This window comes from Ranitomeya variabilis, chromosome 6, assembly GCF_051348905.1.
Source record: "Ranitomeya variabilis isolate aRanVar5 chromosome 6, aRanVar5.hap1, whole genome shotgun sequence".
NCBI classification, from domain to species: Eukaryota; Metazoa; Chordata; class Amphibia; order Anura; family Dendrobatidae; genus Ranitomeya; species Ranitomeya variabilis.
In genome coordinates this window covers 254,694,808-254,718,254 of record NC_135237.1, presented here as the reverse complement: position 1 = coordinate 254,718,254, position 23,447 = coordinate 254,694,808, and the positions used below count along the sequence as shown (strand labels likewise).

At 45.6% G+C, this 23,447-nt stretch overlaps 1 long non-coding RNA gene across 1 annotated transcript in view; it reads left to right on the top strand.

Annotated features, from left to right (window-relative positions):
- Nucleotides 1–532: 532 nt before the first annotated feature.
- Nucleotides 533–23,447, top strand: part of LOC143781084 (uncharacterized) — a 114,277-nt gene continuing 91,362 nt past the window's right edge. The window contains exon 1 of the long non-coding RNA XR_013216538.1: nucleotides 533–737. This is a non-coding gene — a long non-coding RNA (uncharacterized LOC143781084). The remainder of the gene's footprint in view (nucleotides 738–23,447) is intronic.

Here is a 23,447-nt window from a genome sequence, read left to right as displayed (position 1 = left end):
TATACACATAGCACAACATGGGATTGCTTCTATTTGTGAGATAAAGAATTTCCTTGTCTGTTTAAAAAAAAGTTTTACTTCAAGAAATATTTATTTATGATCCCATGCTGTAATGTTTGAATATTTTTTGCTTCCTCCCAGGAGCTGTGGTATGATCAGAAAATATTCCTGTACTGTCAGACACAGCAATTACACAGTACACAGAAGGGGCACACTTATAAGATTATCTCAGCACAGGAACATTTTATTTAAAACACATCGAATTGTGGAAATTATTATTATTCCAAGATCTAGTGATTAAGATGTACTTTGTTTGTGGGGAAAACCCCTTTAAATACTGGATTTTCATGAGATTTCCATTGCCTGAAATTGCTGGTACTATTAAGAGTGACCACTAGAGGGCAACAATGTATAGTTTAGAACTACCCAAATATTCCATTGCCTGGATCTAAGACCCACAGGAAGGAGAAGAATAAGGAGGGGAGATCAGTTATTGCAGGACTCATAGTGCTGATTCTGACAAATATATGGAGGGCTCACAGAAGATAACCATTTTGTTGTGTCAGTGGATTTACTACTTACAGTTTGAAATGATAGTGAATTTTCTGGATGGAAAATCTCTCCTAGGACTTAACCTGAGACCAAAGAATTTCATCCTATTAAACTAGGAGCTTTGGCCGTCAGTATGTGCTGACTACATAGAATCTGCACTACGCCTGGGAAGCATCACTTGGCAAGTATGCTGTACAGCTTATTCTTCTACTTTTGGGTATGCGGGGTTTGTTCTTTAGCTTTATACATAGGATTCTGACTTCAGGGATTATAATCTGAATATACAGGCAGAATGTTACCTAATCACAGAGCATTAACACTATACTAACTGTGTAGGTGCTTGGAAGTTTGCGGGATGCCATTATTGTGGGGTAATTGATACCAACACTTCTCGTGGCTTATTAAGAGGTCGTCTCATAACATCAGATTAGCAAACGAGCTTCATTTTGGTGTAAATTTCATCCACTCGTCTTGTTGATATTCTGTGAGCAGTTGTTGCCTGACTTGGCATGAAGAATATTATTACTATAGAAGTGTAAATAATCAATAGCAGCTATAAAGGGATGTATCATCCAGTTACGCTTTACACATAATGTCTTATATTCAGATTTAACAAATGCTGAAAGTTTGAAACATTTTTCATATATTGTATTAGTGTCAAAATTAGGTTCAGAGTTAAAAAGGAAGATATTATTCAAGCTACAGCACACCATAGAGATGTATTAATCCTGACCTTTATATTATTCTGCAGTTCTGGACTATCATGTTTTAAGGAGCAGTAATCCTTTTGGTATTTGGAAAACATTTATATTTTCTAACGCATCTCAAGTTTTTACATTCAAATTATGAATAGGCTGTCAATTTAAAAGACTAAAATCCAGTTGGGTAAAGCATCTTTTACAACAGGCTCAGAAGCTATTAAAATATAATAAAAGCATTACTTCACTAAGGTCCTGCTGTTCTACTATAGCCAATAACTGACCGCAGAAGAAAGTAGAAACCCACTAGGGCAATGCAGTGTCGGAAAGTGAGAGGAGGCAGGAGATTGGTGAGGTGACTGTCATTTGGTTATTATGCTGTGCTTATATGGCACTATCATATTCCGCAGCGCTTTACATAAATCATCATCACTGTCCCCAATGGGGCTCACAATCTAAATTCCCTATCAGTATGTCTTTGAAGGGTGGGAGGAAACCGGAGTGCCCGGAGGAAACCCACGCAAACACGGGGAGAACATACAAACTTCTTACAGACTTTGCTTCTATTATTTTTTTTAAACTCTTTCTGAGTCTTTGTTAAAATGTTTAACACTCGGAACAACCCCTTTAAAAATATATATACAGTATCTTGTCACAGTAATTGTAAACATCATGCATGCATCTCAGCATTTTCAAAGGGAATCTGTCAGCATGTTTTTGCTATGTAATCAGAGGACAGCATGAGTAAGGAGTTAAAACACAGATTTCAGGGTTGTGTCACTTATTAAGTTGTGTGCTGTTATTCCCATGCAATGAGTGTTTTATCACCAGAAAACAACTTGTAGCATTTTTGCTACATTTTTGCACTTTCTCATTGATTTCAATGATCAAAAAATTGACATGCTGCTTGTTTCAAAAACACAGCAGTTTTCTAGTTAGGTTAGGAAAAAAAGCTATAGTGTGCATGAGATTTGGGAAATCTCATTCCTTGTGCTGGTATTGTGAAAAGTAGCTTTTAATTTGCATAAAACTCCTGAAAAAAAATGCAGCAAAAACACAATGTGTGAACATAGCCTTAATAGCCGGGCTATTGCTTACCATAGTTTCCTATGACCAATGTAGATGACATGGTAGAAGTGGAAATAAAAGTACACCCACTTGTAGCCTCCAGTACATGTATTTTAACATTTACTACCTTATCTGGCCAAGTGGTGTGTGTGACTTGGTCAGACACATCCTGTTAAATTTATGAAGAAGGAACTCTGAAAGTCATAAAGCCATTGTGGACAATGCAAGAAGAAAATTACAAGGAAGAGGGACTACGATACACCACCCTGTATTAGCCATAAAGGAGGGCCTCACATTCTGTTCAAATTGTTAGTGGGACTCCTAGACTCATGCACTATGCACTGATGATTCTGCTGCTATATTCCGTTTTACACTGCATTGCAGAGATAATCACATTCATTTTTCTTCATTAATGCACTATGTGAAATCTCTTCTTTCTTGGTGTTTCATCACAGTATTTTCTGGGGCGTCCGCTTTCATCCCTCCAGATTCTTCCAATAACATCTTGGCAGCTAATTTAGCAGTCTCTCAGTCTCAGACCCTGCCTAACTAGGAGGGAGGAGTGAAAGCACAGCCCCACAGAGAGAACTGGAAAGAATGGCAGGCACGGTGCTGCGTAAGGAACGTGCCTCTGACTGTGGAGCCCACTATGGCTAAAATAGAGTTAAATGCGGTCAGTGCCCAATTCCCCCCTTCCACCACTCCCAGGCAATGCACTAATTGGGATGCCCAACTGACCAATGGAATTAAAGGGGAAGGGGCTGACCCTAGAAGCTTTTGTCCTGGAGGAACCTCCTGCAGCCCTGGTGGAGGCCCTGTGGCAGAAAGCAGCACAGGAAGATGAGCACTGGCTTCAAGCCTTTATTACCGGCCCCGGTGCTCACCTCCCTGTGACCTCTCCTGACCCCCTGTCCGTGCTTTCGTCCGTCTTCCTTCCCCAGGGCACTGTACGCAACCGACCCCCTTGATCTCACCCTCAGCCGTGCTGCCCCGGTGGCCTACGTGGGGTCCCTTGCGTACCCTGGCCCCATGCACCTCCTCCACACAATGGTCCCAATCGCTGGCCAAGATAAGTCCATGTCCGGTGCCTTGCTCCTCACCTGGGCCACCGTCCGGGCCCCCATCATCAGCCTGAACTCCAGGTGCTGTTCCTCTGGCGGGGTGGGGGGGTCCGCACGATGCCCCCGCCCTTCAAAGTGGTTCCAGGTCAGAGACGGAGCTGCATTCTGGGCTCCACGTCTGCATGGCTCCCGGGTGCAGGCCATGGCGCTCTGGGCCCAGGCTCCTGCTGTCTCCACCTGGCTTCCGACACACCACGGCCAGGCTCTGCACACTTCACCCAATCACTTCCGGTCCCCTCTAAGCTGATTCCGGGTCAGCCCAGGCCAGGTCTCTAACATTCCTCCTGCAGGCACAGCCACACTACCTGCATATGGAGACCGGGCTGAGATCCCCAAAGCAGCTGCACAGCGTGCCGATCGTCCAACCCGACCGATCAGAGCACCCTAGAGCTACACAAAGCATGCCCTACCCATACAAGTGTAATTGCATTAAGCACTATTCATGCACCCACAACACCCCCTATAACTTTCCAAATAGCTAATAAAGGATGTACATTAACCCCCACCCTCATACACCACCCATAATATTGAACTAGCTGTTTCCAGCCAGCTAACGCTCGGCACTCTTATTGCTATCTAATTAACGCTGCTGGTGATTAAACTAAAATAAATAATGACAAAATTCAATAGCACTTACACAGGTGGTAAATTAACTTAAAATGAAGTTAATAATAATAATCATTAAAAATCTGAATAATACTAATAGTACATTTGAGCCTCGTGTGGTAATGTGTGGGGACGCAGCCTCGTGTGGTAATGTGTGAGGACGGAGCCTCGTGTGGTAATGTGGGGGGGCGGGATTGTGTGTGGTAATTGGTGGGGGCAGGATTGTGTGGTAATGGGGTGAGGGGCGGGATTATGTGTGGTGAGGGCAGGGCTACTGTTCAGGGGACGGGATTAGCGAGTGTGATGTGGTGGGGGTGGGATTATGTGTGGTAATGTGGGGGGGCAGGATACTGTGTGGTGATGTGGTGATGTGGTGCAGATTGTGATGTGGTGGGGGGTGGGATTATGTGGTGGGGGGCGGGATTATGTGTGGTAATGTGGTGGGGGGTGGGATTATGTGTGGTGATGTGGTGGGGGCGGGATTATGTGTGGTGATGTGGTGGGGTGCGGGATTATGCGTGGTGATGTGGTGGGGGGCGGGATTATGTGTGGTGATGTGGTGGGGGGCGGGATTATGTGTGGTGATGTGGTGGGGGCGGGATTAAGTGTGTTGATGTGTTGGGGGGTATGATTATGTGTGGTGATGTGTTGGGGTCGGGATTATGTGTGGTGATGTGTTGGGGGCAGGATTATGTGTGGTGATGTGGTGGGGGGGCGGGATTGTGTGTGGTGATGTGGTGCAGATTGTGATGTGGGGGGTGGGATTATGTGGTGGGGGGCGGGATTATGTGTGGTAATGTGGTGGGGGGTGGGATTATGTGTGGTGATGTGGTGGGGGGGTGGGATTATGTGATAATGTGGTGGGGGGCGGGATTATGTGTGGTGATGTGGTGGGGGCGGGATTATGTGTGGTGATGTGTTGGGATGCGGGATTATGTGTGGTGATGTGGTGGGGGGCGGGATTATGTGTGGTGATGTGGTGGGGGGCTGGATTATGTGTGGTGATGTGGTGGGGGCGGGATTATGTGTGGTCATGTGTTAGGGGGTAAGATTATGTGTGGTGATGTGTTGGGGGGGCGGGATTATGTGTGGTGATGTGTTGGGGCGTGGGATTATGTGTGGTGATGTGTTGGGGGTGGGATTATGTGTGGTAATGGGGGGCGGGATTATGTGTGGTGATGTGGTGTGGGGGCGGGATTGTGTGGTGATGTGGTGCAGATTGTGATGTGGTGGGGGGTGGGATTATGTGGTGGGGCGGGATTATGTGTGGTAATGTGGTGGGGGTGGGATTATGTGTGGTGGGGGGTGGGATTATGTGGTGGGGGGCGGGATTATGTGTGGTGATGTGGTGGGGGCGGGATTATGTGTGGTGATGTGGTGGGGGCGGGATTATGTGTGGTAATGTGGTGGGGGTGGGATTATGGGTGGTGATGTGGTGGGGGTGGGATTATGTGTGGTGATGTGTTGGGGTAAGATTATGTGTGATGAATTGTTGGGGGACGGGATTATGTGTGGTAATGTGTTGGGGGCGGGATTATGTGAGGTGATGTGTTGGGGCGGGATTATGTGTGGTGATGTGTTGGGGGGCGGGATTATGTGTGGTCATGTGGTGGGGGGGCGGTATTATGTGTGGTGATGTGGTGGTGGGCGGGATTATGTGTGGTGATGTGGTGGTGGGCAGGATTATGTGTGGTAATGTGGTGGGGGCGGGATTATATGTGGTAATGTGGTGGGGGGCGGGATTATGTGTGGTAATGTGGTGGGGGCAGTATTATCTGTGGTAATGTGGTGGGGGCGGGATTATGTGTGGTGATGTGGTGGAGGCGGGATTATGTGTGGTGATGTGGTGAGGAGGCGGGATTATGTGTGGTGATGTGGTGGGGGGGCGGGATTATCTGTGCTAATGTGGTGGGGGCGAAATTATGTGTGGTGATGTGGTGGGTGGGATTGTGTGGTGGGGGCGGGATTGTGTGTGGTAATGTGGTGGGGGGCGGGATTGTGTGGTGATGTGGGGGTGGGATTGTGTGGTGGGGGGCGGGATTGTGTGTGGTGATGTGGAGGGGGGCGGGATTGTGTGTGGTGATGTGGGGGCGGGATTGTGTGGTGATGTGGTGGGGGTGGGATTATGTGTGTTGATGTGGGGACGGGATTGTGTGGTGATGTGGTGGGGGTGGGATTGTGTGGTGATGTGGTGGGGGGGCGGGATTGTGTGTGGTGATGTGGAGGGGGGCGGGATTGTGTGTGGTGATGTGGGGGGCGGGATTGTGTGGTGATGTGGGGGCGGGATTATGTGTGTTGATGTGGGGACGGGATTGTGTGGTGATGTGATGGGGGTGGGATTGTGTGTGGTGATGTGGTGGGTGGCGGAGCTACTGTGCAGGGGGCGGGATTAGCAAGTAATCACGATGCCTCTTATATATATAGATATGGTAACGTTATACCACCCCTCATGTTAAGCAGCACAAAGTTACCAGTTATGGCCCATAACCCACCCCTTATTGCTTATTTAAATGCCCCCAAGACACCCCGTAGCTGCAACAGAACCAGGCATAGACACCGCAGGTTCTCCCCATGCTCCTCTGATAATTCCTGCCATCATTCCCACTGTCCCTCTAACAGACATTCCTCCCATTACCACTGCAGACACAGCTCACATAGGAGCCGCCACAGATCTCAGTCCTCTGAATGGTGTTCCCCATTCATATCCAAATGGTCCAGCGCACCTCAGAGTCCCGATAGGCAGGCTCAGGCACATGAGCCTGAGTTCCTCCACCTGGAGTCACTGAGGCTCGAGCACACAACAGATGCCAACAGTCACGTGCTCCATCATTGGCTGCCAGCCAAGGAGACCCATCCCAATCTCCCGGGGCCTCTGGCCAATTCACCCACCATTCCATTGCCCAAACATGATCGCAGTGTTCCGGAGCTGGCAGAGGGGCTGACAGTCCCTCTGCCTTTGGATCGGAGACACTGCGGCATGAATCGGGGTCCCGATCACTCCCATGGTTACCCGATGTCGTCATGACGACATCCGAGTTAACAGAGATGAGAGACTTCCTGTCATGTGCAGTGCATGTCTGGAAGTCTTTAAGGTCAGTGTGCAGGGGTTGCAGTGCTGACAGCTTCTATTGCATGCAGATCTGCATGCTATAGAAGCGATCAGCCTGCACAAAATGAGTGTCCTATAGCGGGACACAGTGTAAAAGTAAGAATAAATAAAAAAAATTTTTTTTAAATAATTGTAAAAATATTTAAAAATATTTTAAAAAAATAATAAAAAATAAGAATAAAAAAATCAATAGTTAGTCCATCAATAAATAATTATTTGAATAAAAAAATCTAAACTATAAAATTACGCATATTTAGCATCTCCACGTCCGTAACGACCCGACCTATAAAACTGTCTCACTAGTTAACCCCTTTAGTGAACACCATTAAAAAAAGGCAAAAAAAAACATGCTTTATCATCATACCACTGAACAAAAAGTGGAATGACACGCAATCAAAAATATATAAATAAACGTGGTACTGCTGAAAACGTCATCTTGTCTCACAAAAAACAAGCCCCCATACCGCTCCAAAATAAAAAAAGTTAAAAGCTCTCAGTAATAAAGCAAAAATAATTATTTTTTATATAAAACAGTTTTTATTGTATAAAAGCGCCAAAACATAAAAAAAATAAATGAGGTATCGCTGTCATTGTACTGACCCGAAGAATAAAACTGCTTTATCAATTTTACCACACGCGGAACGGTATAAACGCCCCCTCAGAGAAATTCATGAATTGCTGTTTTTTGTTAATTCTGCCTCACAAAAATTGGAATAAAAAGCGATCAAAAAATGTCATGTGCCCGAAAATGGTATCAATAAAAATGTCAACTTGTCCAGCAAAGAACAAGACCTCACATGACTCTGTGGGCCAAAATATGGAAAAATTATAGCTATCAAAATGTGGTGATGCAAAAACTATTTTTTGCAATAAAAAGTCGTTTAATGTGTGACAGCTGCCAAACATAAAAACCTGCTATAAATAGTAAACCTAACCCCCCTTTATCACCCCTTTAGTTAGGGAAAAATAGTAAAATAAGAAAATGTATTTATTTCCATTTTCCCATTAGGGCTAGGGCTAAAGTTAGGGTTGGGGCTAAAGTTAGGGTTACGATCACCACCCTGTCTTAATATAGGTACATCATCAATAACGCGATATCTGAGTTGAGTGACCGAATGTCCCATTTCATGAAAATGCCTAGGAACTGGAAGGTCAACGAGCTTTGTTCTTATAGTACTTTTATGTTTTGAAATCCTCGCTTTAACTTCCATCGTGGTCTCCCCTACATAGTAGAGACCACGGGCAGCTCAGGATATAGACCACAAAACTACTTTTGCACGTATAGCGTTTCCGTATCATATATTCTTTCCCCGTATGGGGATGACAAAACACTGCCCCTTTAATCAGGTTATTACAGCACGCACATCCGAGACAGGGAAAATTACCCAGGCTCGGACGGCTCAAAGTAGTTTGTAGGTCCCTCCTTGAGCTGCCAACATCCGATGTAACCAACTCATCCTTCAGATTTTTATTCCTCCTATACGAGAACAATGGGGGCAGCTGAAATTCACTCACACTAGTGTGCCCCCTTGCTAATATTGACCAATGTCTCCGAATTATATCCGAAATCAAACCACTCGAACCATTGTATGTTGTCACAAGTGGTATCCTCTTTTTAACCTCAGTAGCCACTCTAGGAGTCAGGAGTTCAGCTCTATCTTTAGCGAGTGCTTTTATTTTGAATTTATTTACATCCTTCTCAGGGTATCCTCTCATGAGAAATTTTTGGCACATTTCATTAAGCCTCATATCTACAATAGAGTCGCTTGAGACAATCCTCCTGACTCTCAGAAGCTGGCTCCAAGGAAGAGATTCTACCATTTTTCGTGGGTGCTCACTAGAGAAATGTAGGATATTGTTTCTGTCTGTCTGTTTGACAAACAAACCAGTTTGTAGAAATCCATCATTCTTATAGACACATGTATCCAAAAATTGCATTTTGGACTGAGAGCACTCCATGGTGAACCCCAACCCAGGGTAGATGTTATTCAAAAATGAATGGAATTGTGTCAACTCACCATAGTCACTGTCCCAAATCAAGAAGATGTTGTCAATGTAGCGCCGCCAGCCCCTAACATGACCCCAGAATGGTGAAGTGTACACGTGTTCGCCCTCCAGGACAGCCATGTAGATGTTAGCATAAGTGGGGGCCACGTTGGACCCCATGGCTGTCCCGCGGCGCTGCAGGAAGTAGTCATCACCGAAGAGGAAAAAATTCCTCCCCAGGATGAACTCCAGCAGCTCCAGGGCGAATCGTGCACACTCAGGAGCCATGTTGGAGCCGGGCAGCGCCACACCGACAGCAGACAACCCCCTGACGTGCTCAATGGACGTGTACAAGGATGTAACATCAAATGACACCAGCCAAGTGGACTCCTCGACCCGTACACCCTCCAAGGACCCAATAAAATCACTCGTATCCTTTACATAGGATGGTGCAGCAACCGCAAATTTCCTCAATAGATGATCCAAAAAGATTGCTACTTTACCACAGAGAGAACCCCTGCCCGACACAATCGGACGGCCAGGGGGTCTCTGAAGGTCCTTATGGATCTTTGGCAGGGTGTACAGGACGGGAACCACCGGATACTCAACCACCAAATATTTGGCCAATTTATCATCAATTAAGCCGCTATTTAGCGCTTCCTCGATTAACAAGTCTAGTTCCAATTTGAACCTCTGGGTTGGGTTCACCAGCAGCCTCTCATAGACCTCTGTATCAGAGAGTTGTGACCTTATCTCATCCATATATTGAGCAGTATCCATCACCACCAAGGCACCGCCTTTGTCGGCCGCCTTGATGGTGATGGACTTGTTGTTCTTCAAGTTACCAATCTCTTTTTACTCAGCATGTGTCAGATTTGAATTTAATCTCCTCCTCTCACTTTTCAATCTAGCTATATCTGTTTTTACCAATTTACAAAACGTCTCCACAACCGGATCCTGTACTGGAGGCACAAAATCACTTTTATTGTGGGGACCAAACATGTCTAGAGAGAGGTGTGTATGGGGAGTCAAGGCCACAGACCCCTCTTTTCCTGAAAAGAATACAGCCAATTTCAAACGTCTGAAAAAAAGATACAGGTCATTGTCGATATTAAACCAATTCGCCCCACTAGTGGGGCAAAAAGAGAGACCTTTAGAGAGCACCTTAACCTGTGAATCTGAGAGGGTTAGTGAGGAAATATTTACCACCAGGGAAGGACTTGTACTTATTTCTTCTTCCCTTTGGATCTCTGTTACCGCTATGAACACTCCCATGCTGCTATGGCAATCACTGATGCTATGCTCTGATTGGTGCGATTGGTGTTGTTTACACCATGGACTCTGGGGATGTTTATGTGGATTTATGGGCGCAATTCAATAGTAGAGAACGATCAGAGTAGGTTGAACTATGTTAGTAGTTAGTATATACAGAGGGCTGGTTATTGGTTATTGTTTTTTACTGTGTATATGTCTGTTATATTTAATGTCGTTTTTTCTAATTGCACATGGATACCCCATTGGTTACTAGTTAATTCATGGGTTGGGTCAGATGGTATATAATGGTGGTTATATGGTCTTTTCACTATGCTTGATAAAGGTCTCAGGACCGAAACGTTGCAGATGGCAGAATAAACACGTAAGCTGTTCTGTCACAATTGCTGTGGTGCTCTCCGTTTCTTCTTTTGCATTTGGACTTTATACTGGGATGGATCCCCTGGTGTGGACGGGCACCCTGTTGTCCATAGAGACGTTATTAATTTAGGGTGCGGCCTGACTTCCAATTTTTTATTTTAAGTTCCTTGGGGGGTCTAATTTCCAAAATGGGGTCAGTAGTGGGGGGTTTCTATTGCTTAGGCATGTCAGTGGCTCTGTAAACGCAACATGACGCCCACAGACCATTCCATCAAAGTCTACATTCCAAAACGTCACTACTTCCCTTCCGAGCCCTGAAGTGTGCCCAAACAGTAGATTCTTCCCACATATGGAGTATCAGCAAACTCAGAACAAATTGGATAACAACTTTTGTGGTCCAATTTCTCCTGGTACCCTTGTGAAAATACAAAATTCGGGGCTAAAAAATCATTTTTATGGAAAAAATTATTTTTTATTTTCACAGCTCTGCGTTATAAACTTTACTGAAACTTTAGGGGGTTCAAAGTAATCACAACAAATCTAGGTATGTTCCTTGGGGGGTCTAGTTTCCAAAATGGGGTCACTAGTGGGGGGTTTCTATTGTTTATGCATGTCAGTGGCTCTGCAAACGCAACATGACGCCCGCAGACCATTCCATCAAAGTCTAAAAAGTTAAATGTTAATTTTTTTTTTAAACATTCCAAAAATTCCTGTGAAGCACCTGAAGGGTTAATAAACTTCTTCAATGTGGTTTTGAGCACCTTGAGGAGTGCAGTTTTTAGAATACTGTCACTTTAGGGTTTTTTCTATCATACAGACTCCTCAAAGTGACCTCAAATGTGATGTGGTCCCTAAAAAAAATAGTGTTGTAAAAATGAGAAATAGCTGGTCAACTTATAACCCTTATAACTCCCTACCAAAAACAAATTTAGTTCCAAAATTGCTGATGTAAAGTAGACATGTGGGAAATGTTACTTATTAAGTATTTTGTGTGACATATTTGTGTGATTTAAGGACATGAAAATTAAAAGTTGGAAAATTGTGAAATGTTCAAAATTTTTGCCAAGTTTCTGTTTTTTTCACAAATAAATGGAAGTCATATCAAAGATATTTTACCACTGTCATGAAGTACAATATGTCATGAGAAAATGTTGCCAGAATCACCAGGATCCGTTGAAGAGTTCCAGAGTAATAACCTCATAAAGGGACAGTGGTCAGAATTGTAAAAATTGACCTGGTCATTAACATGCAAACCACCCTTGGAGTAAATGGGTTAAAGGCTAGAAAACGCTTCAACCGTGTCAGGAATGTTGGCGACCCATTTCATTAAGATTATTGCATGACATTATTTCAATATCCCCATAAATATCCAAGTCGCAATACGAAGTGATCCTCATGTCTGCAGCCTTCACTTGCTATTTTTGGCGCTCCACAGATTAGTGAATTGTTGCTGTGGTCAATGACAGCATCGGAAGGCAGTTTGATCAACGAGGACTGGTGGCCCTGGTTAACTCATCAAATCCAAGTACGATCACACCGTTAAGGGCACTGGGGTCCTGGTTAACTCATCACATGGCGCAGTATGCCCACTAAAGATAGCAAAACAATATGCGGTATTAGGACACACAAGCAGATTTTTCTATAACATACAGATGGGTCCCCTCTTACCAAGTATCAAGTTCATGCAATTCTCAAACAGTGCTTATCAAAAACAGGCACTAATACAAAAGAATACGTGACACATTCTTTCCGAATCAGAACAGCCACTGAAGCTGCTAGGGCAGGAGTATCAGAAGCCGAAGTGCAGAGAATTGGTCATTGGAAATCCGCATGCTTTGCCAGATATATAAGACCCGATTTGCTGAAATTCATACATTTTGCTTCTTACAGGCGACTGTAAGCCCGCAGTTTGGGTATTAGGTCACTCATATGTCTACTCGGCAGCAAAAAGGGACGAGATTCAACCAGGAGGAATAAATCTCGGCTTCCCGAGATTAGTTTTCAACTGGAAAGGCATTAGAGGCCTCCAATAGCAACATGTGTTCCCGGAGATAGTCGACATCTCCAGGTGGGCCAAGGGGCCAGTGATATTGGTGTTACATGCTGGTGGCAATGATTTGGGCAAATGCAAAATCACCAAACTCTACATAGTGATGACAACTGACATTGAATGTTTTACCTTTTTCCTCCCGGATATGATAGTGGTGTGGTCGGAGATAGTACCATGAGCCATCTGGCACAGTGCAAGGGAGACTAAAGCCATAGAGCATTCAAGTCGGAAGATCAATGCACGGATTGAGAAATTTGTCAGGTGAAGATGTGGTATTGCGGTTCGTCACCACCAGCTGGAAGACGATAACTCCGCACTATTAAGACCGGATGGAGTTCACCTCACAGACATTGGTCTTGATATACACTCACCGGCCACTTTATTAGGTACACCTGTCCAACTTCTTGTTAACACTTAATTTCTAATCAGCCAATCACATGGCGGCAACTCAGTGCATTTAGGCATGTAGACATGGTCAAGACAATCTCCTGCAGTTCAAACCGAGCATTAGTATGGGGAAGAAAGGTGATTTGAGTGCCTTTGAACGTGGCATGGTTGTTGGTGCCAGAAGGGCTGGTCTGAGTATTTCAGAAACTGCTGATCTACTGGGATTTTCACGCACAACCATCTCTAGGGTTTACAGAGAATGGTCCGAAAAAGAAAAAAAATCCAGTGAGCGGCAGTTCTGTGGGCGGAAATGCCTTGTTGATGCCAGAGGTCAGAGGAGAATGGGCAGACTGGTTCGAGCTGATAGAAAGGCAACAGTGACTCAAATCGCCACCCGTTACAACCAAGGTAGGCCTAAGAGCATCTCTGAACGCACAGTGCGTCGAACTTTGAGACAGATGGGCTACAGCAGCAGAAGACCACACCGGGTACCACTCCTTTCAGCTAAGAACAGGAAACTGAGGCTACAATTTGTACAAGCTCATCGAAATTGGACAGTAGAAGATTGGAAAAACGTTGCTTGGTCTGATGAGTCTCGATTTCTGCTGCGACATTCGGATGGTAGGGTCAGAATTTGGCGTAAACAACATGAAAGCATGGATCCATCCTGCCTTGTATGGAGCATCTTTGGGATGTGCAGCCGACAAATCTGCGGCAACTGTGTGATGCCATCATGTCAATATGGACCAAAATCTCTGAGGAATGCTTCCAGCACCTTGTTGAATCTATGCCACGAAGAATTGAGGCAGTTCTGAAGGCAAAAGGGGGTCCAACCCGTTACTAGCATGGTGTACCTAATAAAGTGGCCGGTGAGTGTATATCTGTTCGGCTTACAGGACACAGTCGAACAGGCCATAATGTTGATGGGTGGGGGTTGGAGTCCTGTGTAGGTCATACACATGATCCTCTTAGGCGAAAATGGTAGAGAGGGGCAGAGTTTAGTAACCGCTCATTGGCTTGCTCGCCTGTCGGTCGCAGACAGGGCCTTCGGCGATGAGTTCATTATGAGACGTAAGTGACTTTCTCTGCTTACCAAATTAATAAACTGTGACCAACCTGTTCAATGCATCTAAGCCTGTCCGTGTTTTCATTACGGGACTGATGGGAGGGGGAAGGCACTGTTTGAGACACGTGGGTCTCCACAGTCTGGCTGGCATGGTACTACATAAGGAACGTGCCTCTGACTGTGGAGCCCACTATGGCTAAAATAGAGTTAAATGCGGTCAGTGCCCAATTCCCCCCTTCCACCAATCCCCAGGCAGAGCAGTAATTGGGATGACCAACTGATCAATGGAATTAAAGGAGAAGGGGCATCCAACCATACCTACAGGAGTTAAATGCAAGTTCCCGGGGTCAGTAATTTCCTCAGTTCCCCTGCTGACGACTGGAAGCTTTTGTAACACCCTCCCTCCCTTATATATTCAATGATGCTTTAAAACTGCCATAATAATTGTATGTATGCAAAAAAAAAGCGATATTAAGTCACAGTGGAAATGGTAAAGAAAATCAGAGTTTAGTAACCGCTCATTGGCCTTCTCGCCTGTCGGTCACAGACAGGGCCTTCGGCGATGACCCCGTTATGAGACGGAAGTGCCTTTCTGAGCTTACCAAATTAATAAACTGTGACCGACCTGTTCAACCCATCTAGGTGGGCCTGTCCGTGTTTCCATTATGGGACTGGTGGGAGGGGGAAGGCACTGTTTGAGACACGCGGGTCACCTCAGTCATGCTCCAATAGACTGCAAGCAAAGATTTCACATAGTGCACTGTGAACACATGTGAACATCTGTAATGATGTAGCATTGAATGGAAAAGAGTGGCACAGTCGGGAAGCAAAGAGATTTTTAAAAGGTATTTAATAACTCAATTTTTTTGAGCAAGTGAAAGGTCTTTTTAAAGCACACCCTCTTTTCTAACAAAACAAAAAATCATTAGACACAACATTGATACCGGTGTGTATGATAGTGGTCTGTAGTCAGATGCTGTTGCTGTGGCTGCTGCGGCATGTCATTGCTGCTGTTCAGTAAAAACAGGCCTGCCAGGCACCATAGGACCCTCAACACTGGAGCAGCACAGAATTTAAATGTAGAATTTGCAGAAAATAAAATGCATTATGTAAAGACAGAACAACCCCTTTAAATATAATAAAAATATTTTTTATATGAAAAGTCAGAAAGATGTTATTTTTAATCTAAACACTCAGGTGATAAGAATCATGATAAGTTGTCTAAGTAACTGCTATAACCTCAACCTCAACACCATGAAAAATGTAAAGAAAACAAGAATGCAATGATTTGGAAATCTTTTTACAGTCATATTTAATTCCCAGTAAAATATAGAACACATATCAGAAGTTAAAAGTTAGACATTTATTTGAAAAAAAACAAAAACAAACAAACAAACAAAAATCATTTAGATTTTGAGGGCAGCAAAAAAGTTGGGGCCGTGACAATCCAGCTTATTAGTGCATATTTCAAAAACCTGCATTTACAATAGTTTGGGGTTTGTAGTAGTGCCTTGGCATATACAGCTTACACATTTTGGAAGGCATTATTAATAGAGATGAGTAAACTTTTAGGTTTGGATTCGCCTAATGGATTTCCGTTTGCCGAACAGTTCACCAAATGGTTCGCCGAACGTACCTGCACCGTATAAGATTCAGTGGGAGGCAGGGCCGTATTTGCCACTAGGCACGTGAGGGCACGTGCCTAGGGCGGGGACAATGCAGGGGGCGGCACCTGAGCAAGGTTTTTTTTTTTTTTAAATAAAAGCTGGGTCATCTCCCGACCGACCCCGCCCCGCCCCCCCCCTCGCCCCGGCCGCCCGCCCGCCTCCCACCCACCCTCCTTGAAGACGATACTCATCCTGCTCCAGCGATGCCTGGTCTCGGCTTCTGCAGCGCTCCTGAATGAGCGGTCACGTTGTACCGCTCATTAAGGTCATGAATATGCGCATATTCATGACCTTAATAAGCGGTATCACATGACCGCTCATGCAGGAAGAAGGTGCTGCGCCGGGAGTCGGGACAGAGCGAGAGGGATGTCGGCGTGGCTGCGCGGTGAGGAACAGGTAAGTATGAGGGACGGAGGGACGGGGGGACAGGGGATGAAGGAGGATGGTAAGCCGTGCCATTCAAGATGGGAGCGGGGGGGTGGGGTGGAGAGATGAGCCATGCATACAAGGGGGGGAAAATATGAGCCATGCATACAGGGGGGAATATGAGCCATGCATACAGGAGGGGGGAATATGAGCCATGCATACAGGAGGGGGAAATATGAGCCATGCATACAGGGGGGGGAATATGAGCCATGCATACAGGGGGGGTGAAATATGAGCCATGCATACAGGGGGGGAATATGAGCCATGCATACAGGAGGGGGAATATGAGCCATGCATACAGGAGGGGGAATATAAGCCATGCATACAGGAGGGGAAATATGAGCCATGCATACAGGAGGGGGAATATGAGCCATGCATACAGGGGGGGGAATATGAGCCATGCATACAGGGGGGAATATGAGCCATGCATACAGGGGGGGAATATGAGCCATGCATACAGGGGGGGAATATGAGCCATGCATACAGGGGGGGGGAATATGAGCCATGCATACAGGGGGGAAATATGAGCCATGCATACAGGGGGGGAAATATGAGCCATGCATACAGGGGGATGAAATATGAGCCATGCATACAGGAGGGGGAATATGAGCCATGCATACAGGGGGGGAATATGAGCCATGCATACAGGAGGGGGGTCATTATACAGTATTATTTTTTAACCCCTTTCTGACATCTGACGTACTATCCTGTCGAGGTGGGGTGGGCCCGTATGACCACCGACGGGATAGTACGTCATACGCGATCGGCCGCGCTCACGGGTGGAGCGCGGCCGACCGCGGCCGGGTGTAAGCTGCATATCGCAGCTGACATCCGGCACTATGTGCCAGGAGCGGTCACGGACCGCCCCCGGCACATTAACCCCCGGCACACCGCGATCAAACATGATCGCGGTGTACCGGCAGTATAGGGAAGCATCGCGCAGGGAGGGGGCTCCCTGCGGGCTTCCCTGAGACCCCCGCAGCAACGCGATGTGATCGCGTTGCTCCGAGGGTCTCCTACCTCCCTCCTCGCCGCAGGTCCCGGATCCAAGATGGCCGCGGCATCCGGGTCCTGCAGGGAGGGAGGTGGCTTACCGAGTGCCTGCTCAGAGCAGGCGCTGGTAAGCCTGCTGCACTCTAAGTGAGATCGGTGATCTGACAGAGTGCTGTGCACACTGTCAGATCACCGATCTGTGATGTCCCCCCCTGGGACAAAGTAAAAAAGTTTAAAAAAAAATTTTCCACATGTGTAAAAAAATAAATAAAAAATAAATTCCTAAATAAAGAAAAAAAAAATATTATTCCCATAAATACATTTCTTTATCTAAATAAAAAAAACAAAACAATAAAAGTACACATATTTAGTATCGCCGCGTCCGTAACGACCCAACCTATAAAACTGTCCCACTAGTTAAGCCCTCAGTAAACACCGTAAGAAAAAAAAAAAAACGAGGCAAAAAACAACGCTTTATTACCATACTGCCGAACAAAAAGTGGAATAACACGCGATCAAAAAGACAGATATAAATAACCATGGTACCGCTGAAAACGTCATCTTGTCCCGCAAAAAACGAGCCACTATACAGCATCATCAGCAAAAAAATAAAAAAGTTATAGTCCTGAGAATAAAGCGATACCAAAATAATTATTTTTTCTGTAAAATAGCTTTTATCGTATAAAAGCGCCAAAACATAAAAAATGATATAAATGAGATATCGCTGTAATCGTACTGACCCGAAGAATAAAACTGCTTTATCAATTTTACCAAACGCGGAACGGTATAAACGCCTCCCCCAAAAGAAATTCATGAATAGCTGGTTTTTGATCATTCTGCCTCACAAAAATCGGAATAAAAAGTGATCAAAAAATGTCATGTGCCCGACAATGTTACCAATAAAAACTTCAACTCGTGCTGCAAAAAACAAGACCTCACATGACTCTGTGGACTCAAATATGGAAAAATTATAGCTCTCAAAATGTGGTAACGCAAACAATATTTTTTGCAATAAAAAGCGTCTTTCAGTGTGTGACGGCTGCCAATCATAAAAATCCGCTAAATAACCCGCTATAAAAGTAAATCAAACCCCCCTTCATCACCCCCTTAGTTAGGGAAAAATTAAAAAATTAAAAAAAATTATTTCCATTTTCCCATTAGGGTTAGGGTTAGGGCTAGGGTTAGGGCTAGGGTTAGGGCTAGGGTTAGGGCTAGGGTTATTGCTAGGGTTAGGGCTAGGGTTAGGGCTAGGGTTATTGCTAGGGTTAGGGCTAGTTTTAGGGCTAGGGTTAGGGCTAGGGTTAGGGCTAGGGTTAGGGCTAGGGTTATTGCTAGGGTTAGGGCTAGGGTTATTGCTAGGGTTAGGGCTAGGGCTAGGGTTAGGGCTAGGGTTATTGCTAGGGTTATTGCTAGGGTTAGGGTTAGGGCTAGGGTTAGGGCTAGGGTTGGGGCTAGGGTTAAGGCTACAGATAGGATTGGGGCTAAAGTTAGGGTTAGGGTTTGGATTACATTTACGGTTGGGAATAGGGTTTGGATTAGGGTTAGGGGTGTGTCAGGGTTAGGGGTGTGGTTAGGGTTACCATTGGGATTAGGGTAAGGGGTGTGTTTGGATTAGGGTTTCAGTTATAATTGGGGGGTTTCCACTGTTTAGGCACATCAGGGGCTCTCCAAACGGGACATGGCATCCGATCTCAATTCCAGACAATTCTGCGTTGAAAAAGTAAAACAGTGCTCCTTCCCTTCAGAGCTCTCCCGTGTGCCCAAACAGGGGTTTACCCCAACATATGGGGTATCGGCGTACTCAGGACAAATTGGACATCTTTTGGGGTCCAATTTCTCCTGTTACCCTTGGGAAAATACAAAACTGGGGGCTAAAAAATAAGTTTTGTGGGAAAAAAAAGGATTTTTTATTTTCACGGCTCTGCGTTGTAAACTGTAGTGAAACACTTGGGGGTTCAAAGTTTTCACAACACATCTAGATAAGTTCCTTTGGGGGTCTAATTTCTAATATAGGGTCACTTGTGGGGGGTTTCTACTGTTTAGGTACATCAGGGGCTCTGCAAATGCAACGTGACGCCTGCAGACCAATCCATTTAAGTCTGCATTCCAAACGGCGCTCCTTCCCTTCTGAGCTCTGCCATGCGCCCAAACAGTGGTTTACCCCCACATATGGGGTATCAGCATACACAGGACAAATTGGACAACAACTTTTGGGGTCCAACTTATCCTGTTACCCTTGTGAAAATACAAAACTGGGGCTAAAAAATCATTTTTGTGAAAAAAAAAATAATTTTTATTTTCACAGCTCTGCGTTATAAACTGTAGTGAAACACTTGGGGGTTCAAAGTTCTCACAACACATCTAGATAAGTTCCTCGGGAGGTCTAGTTTCCAATTTGGGGTCACTTGTGGGGGTTTTATACTGTTTGGGTACATCAGGGGCTCTGCAAATGCAACGTGACGCCTGCAGACCAATCCATTTAAGTCTGCATTCCAAATGGCGCTCCATCCCTTCCGAGCTCTGTCATGCGCCCAAACAGTGGTTCCCCCCCACATATGGGGTATCAGCGTACTCAGGACAAATTGGACAATAACTTTTGGGGTCCAATTTATTATGTTACCCTTGTAAAAATACAAAGCTGGGGGCTAAAATATCATTTTTGTGAAAAAAATAATTTTTATTTTCACGGCTCTGCGTTATAAACTGTAGTGAAACACTTGGGGGTTCAAAGCTCTCAAAACACATCGAGATAGGTTCCTTAGGGGGTCTACTTTCCAAAATGGTGTCACTTGTGGGGCTTTTTAATGTTTAGGCACATCAGGGGCTCTCCAAACGCAACATGGCGTCCCATCTTAATTCCAGTAAATATTGCATTGAAAAGTAAAATAGCGCTCCTTCCCTTCCGAGCTCTGCTATGCGCCCAAACAGTGGTTTACCCCCACATATGGGGTACCGTCGTACTCAGGACAAATTGCACAACAACTTTTATGGTCTAATTTCTTTTCTTACCCTTGGGAAAATAAAAAAAATGGGGGCGAAAAGATCATTTTTGTGAAAAAATATGATTTTTTATTTTTACGGCTCTGCATTATAAACTTCTGTGAAGCACTTGTTGGGTCAAAGTGCTCACCACACATCTAGATAAGTTCCTTAGGGGGTCTACTTTCCAAAATCATGTCACTTGTGTGGGGTTTCAATGTTTAGGCACATCAGGGGCTCTCCAAATGCAACATGGCGTCCCATGTCAATTCCAGTCAATTTTGCATTGAAAAGTCAAATGGCGCTCCTTTCCTTCCGAGCTCTGCCATGCGCCCAAACAGTGGTTTATCCCCACATATGGGGTATCAGCGTACTCAGGACAAATTGTACAACAACTTTTGGGGTCCATTTTCTCCTGTTACCCTTGGTAAAATAAAACAAATTGGAGCTGAAATAAATTTTGTGTGAAAAAAAGTTAAATGTTCATTTTTATTTAAACATTCCAAAAATTCCTGTGAAACACCTGAAGGGTTAATAAATTTATTGAATGTGGTTTTGAGCACCTTGAGGGGTGCAGTTTTTAGAATGGTGTCACACTTGGGTATTTTCTGTCATATAGACCCCTCAAAATGACTTCAAATGAGATGTGGTCCCTAAAAAAAATGGTGCTGTAAAAATGAGAAATTTCTGGTCAACTTTTAACCCTTATAACTCCCTAACAAAAAAAAAATTTGGTTCCAAAATTGTGCTGATGTAAAGTAGACATGTGGGAAATGTTACTTATTAAGTATTTTGCGTGACATATGTCTGTGATTTAAGGGCATAAAAATTCAAATTTGGAAAAATGCGAAATTTTCATATTTTCGCCAAATATCCGTTTTTTTCACAAATAATCGCAAGTTATATCGAAGAAATTTTACCACTATCATGAAGTACAATATGTCACGAGAAAACAATGTCAGAATCGCCAAGATCCGTTGAAGCGTTCCAGAGTTATAACCTCATAAAGGGACAGTGGTCAGAATTGTAAAAATTGGCCTGGTCATTAACGTGCAAACCACCCTTGGGGGTGAAGGGGTTAAAAAACTGACCGTCACATCCATACATAGACTAAGTGTGAACAGGTGCTAAACCTAGAGTAGCCAACTCCTATACATTCAAGCAAATAAGGTAGCACACTGTAGCTGTTACGGCTGCGACCACAAACGTGGCCGAGCCGACACCTCCACGTCGCCAGACCATGACGACGTGGGCGAGCGTCCCAAAAAGGAACGCAATGTGGACCCACTGGACCACATAGAGTAACCTGGACCTACCCAGACTAGGGAACGGCAGCGAGCAGGGTCTGTGGCAGCTGAGCATGTGAACAAGATGTAGATATGCAGAACTAGACTACACCGCACAACTTCAGGTATGAAGAAACAAAGTTTACTTAAATGATAGCACAGTACATAACAAAACATAATGATGTCAGGATCCCGATTCCACATGTCAAGGAAGGGTACACGACTCAGACGTCAGACGATGGCAGGAGTGATCACGGGTTGATGCAGTCCAGGGTCATCTGGCACGGGCATACTAGGACAGCCTATTTCTCAGGCCTCAGGCGTAGCGCAGGCTCAGCAGGAGAACATCAGACACCGATCCCTGAAGGACGTCTTCACTGGGTGAACCTCAGGACATCAGGATCACAGGCGGGACATCAGGATCACAGGCAGGACATCAGGATCACAGGCAGGACATCAGGATCACAGGCAGGACATCAGGAACACAGGCAGGACATCAGGAACACAGGCAGGACATCAGGAACACAGGCAGGACATCAGGAACACAGGCAGGACATCAGGAACACAGGTTTAGATAGACGTCTGACGATGGCAGGAGTCATCACGGGTTGATGCAGTCCAGGTTCTTCTGGCACGGGCATACTAGGACGGCCTCTCTTTCGGGCCTCAGGCGTAGCACAGGCTCAGCAGGAGAACATCAGACACCGATCCCAGAAGGACGTCATCTCAGTGTGGACCTCAGGACACAGGCAGGACATCTGGACACAGGCAGGACATCTGGACACAGGCAGGACATCTGGGACACTGGCGTGGCAGCCCAGGTCATCGGCTGGGACACTGGCGTGGCAGCCCAGGGAATCAGGACATCGGACAAGGAAAGGACATCGGGAATACCGGAAAGACATCTGGGACACTGGCGTGGCAGCCCAGGTCATCGGCTGGGACACTGGCGTGGCAGCCCAGGAATCAGGACATCGGACACCGGAAGGACATCTGGGACACTGGCGTGGCAGCCCAGGTCATCGGCTGGGACACTGGCATGGCAGCCCAGGAAACAGGACATCGGACACCGGAAGGACATCAGACACAGGCTGGACATCAGGAATACCGGAAAGACATCTGGGACACTGGCATAGCAGCCCAGGTCATCGGCTGGGACACGAATGGCACAGGACCAGGTAGCGGAGGTCATCAGGTTCGTAACTATAGCCGTCAGGCTCCGGGCATCAGACCTAGGAAGGAACTCAAGCATGATGGTGCTAGCTCCGCTGGACTGGAACTGGGCCAGACAGGGTTAGCACCGCATGGAAGGCTGAGCACAGAATAGTAAGAGCTCAGCAAGAACACCGAACTCCATCTTTAAATGAAGAGCCCGGAAAGTTCAGTCACTGGGTGCGGAGTGTCAGACACAATAGGACTTCAGAAACATAACACAGGCAGGTTCAGACAGGATCAGGTACTGGATATGCAGCCTCCAGGATAGGCGGATCTGGGTACACTGCCCCCAGAACAGGCGGGTAAACAAGACACAAACAGATCTGGATATACAGCCTCCAGGATAGGTGGATCTGGGTACTCTGCCCCCAGAATAGGCGTGAGACAGGTATCAGATCTCCCAGAACATACTGCAGACAGAAAGGGAGCTGGATACCTTACAAGGCAAGACACAGAAACACAATACAATGCTCTGCCAACGCCCAGCAGCAAAGAGGAAGTTTATATAGGAGCTGCTCCTCAGCAATAGGCTGAGGAAGCAACACGGGTGCACACTCAAACCCAGATAAAAGCAGGGTAGTTGTGGCCGCGCGCACCCTAAGCACA